This window comes from Octopus bimaculoides, chromosome 6, assembly GCF_046866305.1.
Source record: "Octopus bimaculoides isolate indiv1 chromosome 6, ASM4686630v1, whole genome shotgun sequence".
NCBI classification, from domain to species: domain Eukaryota; kingdom Metazoa; phylum Mollusca; class Cephalopoda; order Octopoda; family Octopodidae; genus Octopus; species Octopus bimaculoides.
Genome location: NC_142933.1, coordinates 58,714,075 through 58,727,526, shown reverse-complemented (window position 1 = coordinate 58,727,526; position 13,452 = coordinate 58,714,075). Strand labels below are relative to the sequence as shown.

The 13,452-nt window shown below is 36.6% G+C and overlaps 1 protein-coding gene across 2 annotated transcripts in view; it reads right to left on the bottom strand.

The window, feature by feature from the left end:
• LOC106871664 (protein rolling stone) overlaps positions 1–13,452 on the bottom strand; it is an 85,632-nt gene that overhangs the window by 45,888 nt on the left and 26,292 nt on the right. The window contains exon 1 of one of the 2 annotated variants that reach the window (XM_014918251.3): positions 4,246–5,540. The exons of the other annotated variant lie outside the window; for it this stretch is intronic. The gene's annotated coding sequence lies outside the window, so the exon portion shown is untranslated. Of the gene's footprint in view, positions 1–4,245; positions 5,541–13,452 lie in introns of those variants that run through there. 2 annotated transcript variants of the gene reach the window in all.

Genomic DNA, 13,452 nt, shown 5'->3' with positions numbered 1-13,452 from the left:
AAAGGTCTGCGCACCCACTACAGACAAAAAGCACCAGCTTCCTGGCGAGCACCTTGAGCAGAGTTTTGTGGGCCTTAAATTTTCGATTATGTCTCCCTTATCAGAGTCACCCCCACCCCCGGCTCACATTATTGGAAATGCTCCTAGAATCAGTCCTGATAGCAGCTGTTCGTATTCTTCACAGCTCTAGCAGCTGAAGAAGCAGAAATACAATTACAATCCAGCTGTCCAAGTGAAATCTTTTAAAAAATTAACTTTAAAAAATTTTTAATCTACGTATAATTTTCTGTATTTAATTTTTTCTGATTTTTTAAATATGCAAACAAATGCCCTCTTTTATCACAAGAACGCTCTTAAAAATCTTCAATTGTCTGAGTATATAATTTTTCCTGGGTATTCAAACACCAAGAAACATTTCAAGCACGTAAGGCTGCAGTTGTATCACGGTAATATTCAAAACACTCTCCAGAACTGATAACAACTGTAGAAGCTGAACAGTTGAAATATTTTCCAGCTACACAACTACGAAAACTGTACAATGCCGCTGATGCTTTAACAAAGAACACTGCTAAACACTACCGCTAAGAGAATTAATACCACTACAAAACTCCACGTAATATTGTAAAAAAAAAAATAATAATAACACAATGGTGTTCATATTTCTTTATTATTCTATCGGTAATGACAAATACATATAGTAACTGAAACAAAAACAAGATCTCAAAATTTACCCTCACTCCTATAATTGAAATGAGGTGAAAACAATTACTGCTGTGGTTTGTCAACAAGACGTTCTGGCGGTGTAAATTTACTTTGTCACTGTTATTTATGACATCGTTCGTGCGTTTGTACTGGTTTTAGCTTTAGGATTTTAGGGTTAGGGTTAGAGTTTTAGGGTCAGGGTTTTAGGGTCAGGGATAGGGTCAGGGTTTTTTTCAGCTACTATTTTCAGAAAGACATTTTTGCCCCCTACCCTCCAATATCTTCATTTTTCACATTTTCCCGTAACTCTAACACTAAAATCCCAACCCTGACCCTAACCCTAACTTTAAAACCCTAACCCTTACCTAACCCTAAAACCCTAATCCTAACGCTAACTCTAAAACCCTATCCCTAACCCTAACTCTAACACTCGAACCCTAACCCTAAAACCCTAATGCTAAAACCAGTACAAACGTACGAACGATGTCATGAATAACAGTGACAAACGAAATATATACCGCCGATAGTTGTTGTTGACAAACAACGGCAGTAATTTTATTCAAGGGAAAAGATCCCAAAATAGGCAATTTCGAAAACGCTGAAATAAAGCAAAAATACGTCCACAAACAAAATAAACTGAATTTTTTTTTTTAAATAACTAATAACTGAATTGATTAAACTATATACACGTGTATCTTAAATGTAAATATATCAGAAATAACAGTGACAAAGTAAATTTACACCGTCAGAACGTCTTGTTGACAAACCACAGCAGTAATTGTTTTCACCTCAATAGACGTCATTGATTGGTTGAAATTACCGAAATACGACAACTTTAACACGAAATAACTTTGAAAATAAAGAATTTTCTTAAAAACGCCAAGAGTAAATGATGTTTTAAATGACACATTCTACCAGTTTACGAAATTTGAAAGTGTTTAGTTACAAAAAGTTATGGATATTTCTGATTTGGCGGGCGCCACTTATTTTCTTTACGAAACACTTTCAAACTTGGGACACTGGTAGAATGTGTCATATAAAACATCTTCTACTCTTAGTGTTATTGAGAAAATTTTATCGTTTTAAAGTTATTTCGTGTTAAAATTGTCGTATTTCGGTAATTTCAACCAATCACTGACGTCTATTGAGGTGAAAACAATTACTGCTGTAGAATGTAAACAACACGTTCTAGCGGTGTAATGGGATCTTTTCCCTTGAATAAAATTAGTACCGTTTGTTAGCAACTATCGGTGGTACTGTTATTTATGACATCGTTCGTGCATTTGTACTGGTTTTAGCTTTAGGGTTTTAGAGTTAGGGTTAGGGTTAGGATTTGGCAAAAATACTCATAACCCTAACCCTAACCCTAACCCTAACTCTAAAACCCGAACTCTAAAACCCTAAAGCTAAAACCAGTACAAACGCACGAACGATGTCATAAATAACAGTACCGCCGATAGTTGTTGTTGTTATTCAAGGGAAAAGATCCCATTACACCGCTAGAATGTGTTGTTTACATTACACAGCAGTAATTGTTTTCACCTCAATAGACGTTAGTGATTGGTTGAAATTACCGAAATACGACAACTTTTAACATGAAATAACTTCGAATATAAAAATCTTTTCTCTGTTCTATCAGACAGAATATACAAGTATACGAAGTTTTAAAGTGTTTCGGTAGAAAACACACTTAATAAAACATAAATAAAAAGTGGCGCCCGCCAAATCAGAAAGATCCAAAATTATTTTTTCTATGTGCCGGCCAAAAGAAAAGATCCGAGATATGTACTCAGGTCACGCTCTGTGCTACATAAATAAATATTATTGTGAAATCAAGCCTTCAGTCCTTCGTGGGAAAATGGGCTTCTAGGCTAGAATTTCCGAGTGGAAAATAACTCAGATATATATGAAGATAAAACCGATATCTTGCCTTACGTTCCTTAAATAAGCTTCAACCTCACCGTCGATTGGTATCTCTATAGAATTGCTTTCCTTTCTGTTTAGTCATAAATGTCTATTGAGTGTAAAATTCCCCTCTTCTAGTCTGTTGACGTTTCTCCGCCTCCTTTAAAATGTTCATGCTTATTGTCTAATGGGCTGAAATCAAAGACATTAGTGATCTTGGTAAAAGAAATATCTTATGTAGTGTTTTTACTTTTGCTACTTGCTGGTGTTGTTGTTAGTATCATCGGTGTCGCTACCATTATTATTTCTTTTTAGGGTGGTGTTGATGCTGGTAAAACACAATTTGCAGCTGCTAATTTTTAGAATTTCTTTGCTTGACATGTTCTTGCTGCTTTTACTGCTGTTTTACAGTTGTTATCATTGTTGTTACTATTGATATTTCTGCTAGTATTTTTAAATACTACGACGTCTGTTGTAGGGAGATGATCGCGAAACTTACCTCCACTTTTTCTCTCTTTGACTGGTCAACAAAGATGACACCATTTTGATTTTTTTTTCGTTTCAAAAGATTTTCTTTTTTATAGAATTTTACCCGGTTAGATGAGCTACAAAAACAGTTGACCAGTTCATTTTAGTTCTGGTCAACTAAAAAACAAAGAACAATAAAATGAACAAAAACAGATTTCTAAAAAGGAAGACAATGCAAAATTCATAGAACTTCCAACACATGTTCTGCTTCGGTGATAAACAGCAACAAAAGCAGCAGCAGCAGCAGCAACAACAACAACAAGAGCAATAACCATATCAGCAACAACATATGATAATGCTAATGATGATTAAGCCTAACTTATTGGTCCTGCTTTCTTGTAATGCTTGCCGTTTCTAGATATGGTGTAAAGAATTTTAAAACTTTAACTATGTCAAGCTTTCCTTGGAACTAAGAAATGTACTGCTTTCACTGGTGTGTCTGAAACTGCTGTAGTACTGAGCTCAAAGATTCCAACCTCTGATAGTCTCCACTTAAGAAACAACGATGACGACAATTATGATGGCGGCGGCGGCAGTAACGATGACGGCAATGATGATGATGATGATGATGAGGAGGAGGAGGATAATGTGCACTCAATAATATCAACAACAACCACGAAGTGACGAAGCTGACAATGGTGACAGCAATGTTGATATCAATTGAGATGAATATGCATCTCTTTTTTATGGTTGTTTTGTGTCATAATAAGCAAAACAGTTCTTATACAAAACAGTTCTAAAACACTGCTACACCACAATTTTCCTATTTACTTCTTGACAAAATCACTTAATTAGTACAACATAGCAGTGTATAAGTAGTATCACTTGGTACCACTTATATGCCTTTAGTGGGTTGGTTAGTGTGTCTCAGACCCAGATATAATTACAATTTCTTGGTTCCACTGAGTCGTGTATAAACAGTGGAAAGAAATACAAGAAAACGAGTTACAATTAACTGCTGTTTTATTCAACCGCTGAAGCAATTGGTACAGCAACTGTTGGCACATCATGAATGATACTGTTTGAAGAAAATATACATATTTGTTTCTTAAATCAGTTGGAACTCGGTGATGTGTGTTGGGCAGACGGGAACAGAAATACGTGACATACCTTCTTGGAGTCTTTCAGATCTTCTCTGCTTGGTAAACAGGAATACACGTAGCGCTTCAAAGCTACCTGCAAATAACTCTCCTTTCTGAGTGCCTTTTCGCAACTCAGTGGTGAAAATGGGTAAGATCCTTCTACTTAAAGATAATTACATACTCCAGAAAGCAAACATTATTTTGCCGCGCTCGATTGGTCTGTCAAGTGGTCTGATTGGACAACTAACGTATCCAATTTCAACAATCGGATTTGGTCGATATGTTATACCATCACATGACCAATCGTAGAAAATCTGTATTTGAGTCATTTTCTGACTATTTAAGCCTAGTCATGCAATGTATAATGAGAACCTCGCTACATGTCACATTTACTGATTAAACACCTGGAGGTGGGATGGTATAGTGGTATAATTGATGAATATTTCGACAGTTGTTAAAATCAGGCACAAATCTTCCTTTCTACTAGGAAGAAGATACTACCAGTAATTAATTATACATTATCCTACGCAGGATAAGATGAAATATATTACATGTAAGGAAAATTATATTTGAATCTCGCTAAAAATGGTCTTAGAATAAAGACTAACTTAATAAAACCTCCTGTGATCATGAACTCAATCATCATAATTACGGAATCTATTTTATGCTTCTGATTGTTTCAATCTTTGGACTGTGGTCATACTGGGACAACGCCTTAGTGGGTTTTTAGTCAGTCATATCACCAGTAATACATTTTAAATTATCACTTATCTTTCGATCTTTCTGTCTTTCAAATAGCATCAACCTAAAAACAGACATGTAAAGACACTGTGCACGCGCACGTCTCTCTCTCTCTCTCTCTCTCTCACACACACACACACACACACACACACACATGAGTGTTCGTAGTTTCTGTTTGCTGATTTCACTCAAGGCCGAAACTATAATGGAAGATACCTGCCCAGCAGGCCACGTAGTGCAACCGAATGCAAAACTATGTGGTTGTGATAAGGACTTCTTAACAACTCAGCTATACCTGCACTGTAAACATAAACATTACTTTTACACATAGCAACTTGAATTTGATATGCTGTATATAATGTAATTCAATTCTGTGTATATAAACATGCACAATGCTGCCGAGAACAATGTTTGGTTTAACGATGGCATGTGATCAAATGAACCAGGAAGTAGACTATTACAATGTCACATGTTTTGAAAAAATATCTGTTGGCCCACTTTACCCATTACGTGTTCTCTATAGACACTTTGTAAATATTCTGGTTTGTCAAACAAGAACCAAGGTAAATTACCACAGCTATTATTATCCTACCAATTATGACCTGTAGACAAACGTTGCAAAGTTGGGTTACCAGCCTACCAACATAGCTACTAATGGGATCTGATCTCATTTCAGTCGTCTTGTGTCACAAGAAGTCAGAATATGAGCATAGTACGTTCAGCTAGCTGCCATTCCTCTTTATAAACTTTGGCTCTCCACCTCTCTGGATAAGTGAACGGAAAAGAAACAATTCATTCCTAGGAGATATCATGGACATTACCACAATGAACAATGTCAAGAACTGAAAATATTATTGAAAATAAGGAGGTGAGAAGGAGAAAATGAAATAGCAGTATTAACATTCGTTTAAGCATAAGAAATGGAAAATATGATGCATTAGTCCAGTAATAGTGGCAGCTCGTGTATAGACACTGCGGAACTGCAGCACCCCCTATTTCCACTCGATATTATCGATAACATTCAATATAATGAGTCCTTTTTTTCTTTAATTCTTTCATTGTACTTGTACATTATATAATCCTTAAAGCTTAATGTCAGTAGCCATTTCCTAATTTATGAAAAAAGTACAAAAATCTTTGTATAGAACTGCGCAGTTCCAGCGACGCGGTATTTGGCTGTTGTGTGCATGCTCACATGTCCGAGATAGGAAGCTACATGCTAGGGAGAGAGAGTACTGTGGTTCACACAGTGTCGACCCTGGTGTGATGATGAAAGGTGGTGTTTCGTTTTGACTCTGTGTGTGTTGTGCTTAAAAAGTGTTTATATTCTTGAATTTGATAAAGTGTAGAATTAGATTATTATCCTGCTTCCAGCTACAATGTTGCTGCCAGGATTCGAAAAATAGGGCACCCCTCCATTTTGTGATTGGGGGGGGTGAAAAACAAGAGGGAATTCGCTGTGGTGTTCAGTGAACAAACTAAACACATTACTCGGCAGTGGCTAAAACGCGAACCTATCAAGTTTATGTATATATTTTCTTTCTAAGTTTTTTTTATTTTCATTAAAAAAAATTTTTTTTTACACAATATTAAAACAACTGTTAAAAATTTTCTGAAGCAGCACCCCAACTAATTTTATCTACGAACCGCCACTGTCCGGTAATAAGATTTTTCCAGCTATTATTTGCAATTTTGTTCAAAGGTAATATATTTATATGGTATATCTTATACTACATGAAAAAAATCATTCAACTTTGTATCACAAGTGTTATATGTTCATATCAATGTGTATGTGTAGGTATATATGAATATATAGGTATATATGCGTAGGTATATATGAATACATCCCCACTAGTAGTACTATTTTGTTAAGCGCATCTGGTAAACAGTACGAACTGTGACTAAAGCGGATACGCACAGTGTGTATCACTCCGCTATACATATACAGTTTGTAAACATTCTAAGTAAATAAACACGTAGAATCATAATAACGCCTTCAATGAGTTGTTTATTGTCCCAACACGAACCAAAAGAATATATCACATGGTAGCAGTGATAAATAAACGAAAACAAGCATAAAATACATAAAATATGGATAGAACATCCTGTCATACAATCATACATAATTTTAAGTATTTAATTACGTAAATATTATGTATCCTTCTAATTGCCTCTTAGAAGTTGGTGAAGGCGAAATATAAACGCACAGACAAACACAAAGATAATGGGAAGGGAGAGATGAATGTACACATAAAATGACACTTAAAATGACTAGTTAGTTGAATAATTAGTTGAACAGACTGACATAGATTATCATAATGACGCAAAGGCAGATATGTAGATAAAATAATTCATGAGAACCTTTTACAAATAATGACTACAGAGAACATAGGCTGATGGCATGGAGATAATCAAGTTTCTTATTAAAAATACTCATTTTATATGGTTACTGATAATGAAGATACACTGAATGGAGGGAGTGAATCTACTGTCGTATGTTTTCCTCTTTGCTCAAACTATATGTTTGCAGTTTTATTACTATGAGCGGCGGAGGTATCACTTTGTTTTCCTCAGTAGTTTAAAATATCTTATATTATCGAGTTGTTGAGTTTTTTAATATTTCTAAATTTGGGAACATGTATGTCTCAGAGCAATTGTTATTTTTACAATGTAGTTGGAAGTGTATATATACATATAGTTATAAGTTTATATACATAGATACGTATGTGTATATCTGTGTGTGTTCCTTTCAGTTGAAGAGCGTAGCTCGAAGCGTCAAAGACTTTCTCTATTCCCGAGCGTTAAACTAATACATCCATTTGTTGTTTACACCACCTGTCTTCGTCTGTTGTTTTTTTCGTAAATTCTCCTATATATAGGTCCTCCATTTAACCTAGATGTTTCCACTAACATTGCTAGGAATTTCCTGTTGTTGATTAAGAAGCATTTCTCCAGGGGACACCAGTACCACAAGCTCTTCAACTCACGTAACCTCATGGGGTGCCACTCCTACTTAGATAATATCATTTCTAATATGCATCTGCACAACCTCCAACCCCACCTCCAGCCCGTAACTTTCGAAAATCTTCAAACTACCTTCTATGATGATCCTGCCTTTCAAGGGCTGTTGTCTACAGAACCACCCTCACACCGTCCGATGGCATCAGAAGGCACTACACAAGCATGATGACCAATGACTTAAAAGGAAGGTACACACAGCATATGCACTCACTCAGATGCCGGGATAGAAAAAATTCCACCTCTTTGTCTTGCTTCCTCTGGAGATTCTGTGAGCTCCGGAATGAACCCCCACATAGACAATCATCGACAGGGCAAGGCACCGGAAATAGCCAGCTCTGCCCTGCAAAAGACTGCATATTGTCTACCAACCTGCAGTATCTATCAACAGGAAATACGAACAACCTTACTCTGATGGCAGAGGTACGACCTCCTGGTGAACTTCAAACTACTGGCTGCCTACAATCCAGATACACTACTTTCATATTAGCTGCTGCTCAACACTGCCTGCCCCACAACCAAGAACAGGGTTCCTAACCACCAGTCAACACAGATTGCAGGTCGATCTCATAACTTTATGCATACCCTGGAACCCTACATTCTCCTTCACCTAAACACATACACACACGCACAAATACATCTAGGTACATATATTTCAACTCTCTTACCTTCTCCCACTACACCACTAAACCTCAGCCCAACCCCTTACCTTCTTTCCTACCCTCAGCAACACTGTTGCAACTACACTCCCACCGGCCTTGCCTCTGTCGTTTCCTAATTCTCTTCAAAGGCTCGCCAGACACCAAGGCACCATCAATTTCCTGTCCAGCCACACGATCCAAGAAATTCTCCTTTCTAGTGCTTCTGGTGTTGCTGAAATTCTGGATATCACATCTAACAACACCACGTGACCCACTTTGCACAATGGCAGCTCATTTTCCGGTAGCTTTCTTGGGCTTCCTGTACTTCTCCGCTCGGTAATCTAAGCCTGAACGAGTCAGGTTTTTTTAAGAAACCTGCCAAGTGACATGGAGCTGAATCATACTGTTTTAAATAATATATATAACTCCTACTAAATGTGTTAAGTGGCTTTTTCTTTCATTTGTCCACTAACTAGTGCACACACACACGCTCTGATGCTCTGATCATTTTCGTTCTATCATTATTTGATTGTTCGTTCCTGTCTAGGCTATAATAGGTCTTTTAATATTTTTTGTTGGTCGTAATTATTCATACCAATATGTAATTCCTGACGAAGGATCTAATTTTTATTTCAAGACGAGTCTTTCGTTTTTGTCTTTGGAATTAATTAGACTCCGAAACAATTTGTAGAATTCATATTGGATTTGTACCAACTTGGACTTGAATTAGAGATAGTCTACATCTATATATTTTTTCCTTTTCTTATACTTTATTTATTGATTTTGCAAATACTGAATATATACTTTATATAGATTCTTTGGATTGTACCGGTGGACATCCCTTTGAAGGATTTCGATCCTCGCCTCTTATATATATATATATATATATATATATATATATAATTAATAATGAGGGTAGAAATTGATATTAATCAATTAAAACCAGTGGCCTAGCATATTTAAAAAGTCCGAAGATTAAAATTATATTACATACAAAAATAAGAGAAATGACCACCAAAAGTGGACTCCTATATGCTAGAAATAGATGCCAAATCACCTACCCATGAAGAAGAGTATGTTCTCAAGAAAAAAAATTTCACCAAGACGCCAGACTGTAAAAAAGACAAATGAAAATATACGAAATAAAAAAACGATTACCCACGTACCAATAGTTTCACCTGTTAATATTTACACAAGTAAATATCTGCAGGATCATCAGCGTAGTCTGTCGATTAGGTGATTTGGCATCTATTTCTAGCATATAGGAGTCCACTTTTGGTGATCATTCCTCTTGATTTTGTCTATCTATCTATCTATCTATCTATCTATCTATCTATCTATCTATCTATCTATCTATCTATATATATATATATATATATATATATATATATATATATATATATATATATATATATATATATATATATATATATATATATATATATATATATATAGGAAAATGAAATGGGTTTTTTTGAATTAACACTATATGAAATCTCACGCCAGAAATTTGGACTCCTTTTCCACATCTATTTAATGGATAACTGGAAAAGATACTTGGATGATTGCTTCATCATATGGAAGGAGCCCTTTGAAAAACTTCTAGAATTCAAATCCATACTTAACAACATACATCCTACCATTCAATTCACTATGGAATTCAGCAAACATCATCTCCCTTTTCTTGATCTCTTAATTATAAAAACACCTAATAACCAAATCACAACCGACATCTACCACAAACCTACAGACTCACAACAATACCTCCTTTTTAGCTCATGCCACCCAAAACACACCAAGATAAATATCCCCTTTAATTTAGCTAAAAGAATTTGCACCATTGTCTCTGACCCAACCACTCGAGAAATACGCTTACAAGACCTCAAAAAAACACTGTTACAACGCCAATATCCCTCCACACTCATAGATCTTGGAATAAAACGTGCCAAGGAACTTGACAAAAACACACTAAAAACCAACCAACACAATAACACACCCAACCCCAAAATACTTCCATACATCTCCACCCACAACCCCAAAAACATCGAAGCATACACCACAATCAAACCTCCCCTTACTCACCACAGATCCGAAAATGAACAATATCATCAATACACACAAAGTCCTTAAATGCAAAAGGCAACACAAATCTTTGAAAACATTATTAACCAATGCCAAACTACATACACCACTTCCACCCCCATCAGTTAAAAAATGTGCACGCCCTAATTGTGGTACCTGCCCCTACCTACTTGAAGGCTCTGAATTTACCTTTAAACGAGGAACAAAGTTTAAAATCAAGACCAATTTCTCTTGTTCCTCTGGTAACCTCATTTATGTCCTCACTTGCGCAGGTTGCCAAAACTTCTATATCGGACAGACGAGCCTCCCGTTGCGTAGAAGAATAGCAGTCCATAAGGAACAAATAAATCTCCCTCAATACCGTCAAATTTCACTCAGTGGCCACATAGACTCTTGCGCCAGAAACAAAAACCCTTAAATTCATTATATTCCCTTTCTATCAATGTAAAGACAGAATCTCCACACAAGAAAGAATCAAGGAGAATCTTTTCATAGAGAAATTCCAACCATTTCTTAACACACACACCTCTCAGTGACCTTATTTCTCTAGAAACAGACACAAACTTCCTGTTGAAAAAGAGTTCATAACTCTAACTAAAAACATTTGTCTCCCCTTACACACACTTCCTGTTTTGACACCACATTTCCTGCTTAACACAAACTTTTAACCCTTTTTTTAAACCTAACAAAACTCTCAACTCTCATGCATCCTTATTTTTCCTACCATTATATACATGAACTACTATTGAACTTCAAAAGCTCAAAGACAATATAATGTGTGGGTATATTTATTTTTTTATATATTATTTTTTTATATATTATTTTCTTCATTTTGTACTTCTTTGTAAAAAACATTTTCATTCTCCTTCTTCTTGATAATTTGCTTTCGCAATGAAAACCGGTTAGAAATCTTTATTAAAATATGCTTCCAGTTTAGTATTCTGTCTTTTTTTTTTCATTTTCCTATTATTTCTCCACGTGCGGTTAACACAACCCCACTATTTACTTATATATATATATATATATATATATATATATATATATATATATATATATATATATATATATATATATATATATGGTGGATCTTGCATGCATGAAGTGGATTCGATCCACTATAGCCAAATTTAAATTAACACTGCAACAGAACCTTTCCCACGGTTGAACAATGGTTTTTCTCTGACAGCAGTTTAATATTTTCCAGATGCTTTAGCTAGGCAGAAATAATGTCTTCACCACTTGACCCTTCCGAACCTCATCTACTCCACTAAAAGCTAGAATAGAGATAACAAGTCCACCAACTAAATCTATTGTTCTCAATAATATATCTATCCTTTTAGATAGTTATAAAAGCAAGAAACCCCAAGAAAAATTTAGTTTAGTCACCAGTCGGTGACGACTCAACCAGTCCGGTCACATGGTGACGACTCAGTGAGAACGAAGTCTGGCTGACCAGCTAGAACCTCGACCAGGGTGAGAAAGAAGGTTACAACCAGCCAACTATGAGACACAACTTCCCTCGACTCTATAACTTTCACTAGCTCACTTTCTTTTCTCTGTAACATTACCATATCTCTGTTTATATACTGCTACAAGATCGTGTACACACATATACAGGCCGAAATTAACTTTCTTTACCTTGCATGCTTTACGAACTGTGTTATACTATTACACTAACCTACCCGTCGTGGTATGGCATTTATTAAAGTAACGGTAAATACATATTTCTTCTTTACAACTTCGATCACTGTTCATCGTTCACCTTACAATCGTTACAATTGGTAACTACACAAAATTATCATCGCGACAAACAAAATCTTATCGTTACACACACACACACACACACACACACACACACACACACATATATATATATGTGTATATATATAATTATCATCATCATCATCGTCATCATCATCATTAACGTCCATTTTCCATGCTGTCATGGGTTGGACGGTTTGACTGAAAGCTGGTAAGCCGAGGAGCTGCACCAGGTTCTGATCTAATTTAGTAAGGTTTCTACAGCTGAATTCCCCATCCTAATGCCTACCACTCCGAGAGTGTAGTGAGAATTTTTTTACATGCCACCAGCACGAGTACCATTGGCCTGATGCCGACATCGGTCACGACTACGGTCTTACTTATCTTGACAGATCTACACAAGCACAGTATCTCGCCAAAGGTCTCGGTCACCTGTCATTGCCTCCATGAGGCCCAACGCTCGAACGATGCTTTTTACATGCTACCGGCACGGGTGCCAGTCAGACAGCACTGGCACCGGCCACGACTACGATTTCACTTGGCTCAACAGGTCTTCATAAGCCAAGCGTATCTCCCAACGCTTGAAGAGTGCTTTTAATGGGCTAGTTACGCGACACTGGTATCGGCCATGACTACGATCACACTTGGCTTGACGGGTCTTCTCAAGCACAGCGTATCACCAAAGGTCTCGGTCGCTTGTCATTGCCTCTGTGATGTTTAACATTCGGAGATTGCGCTTCACCACTTCGTCCTATGTCTTCCTGAGTGTACCTCTTCTACAGGTTCCTTCCACCTTTAGAGGGCGACACTAGAGGGCGACAGCTGTCCTTGTCCATACGCATCACATGACTATACCAGCGCAGTCGTCTCTCTTGCACACCACGTCTGACGCCTCTTATATCCAACTTTTCTCTCGGGATGCTTACACTCTGTCATGGATGCACACTGACATTACACATCCAGCGAAGCATACTAGTGTCATTTCTTACAAG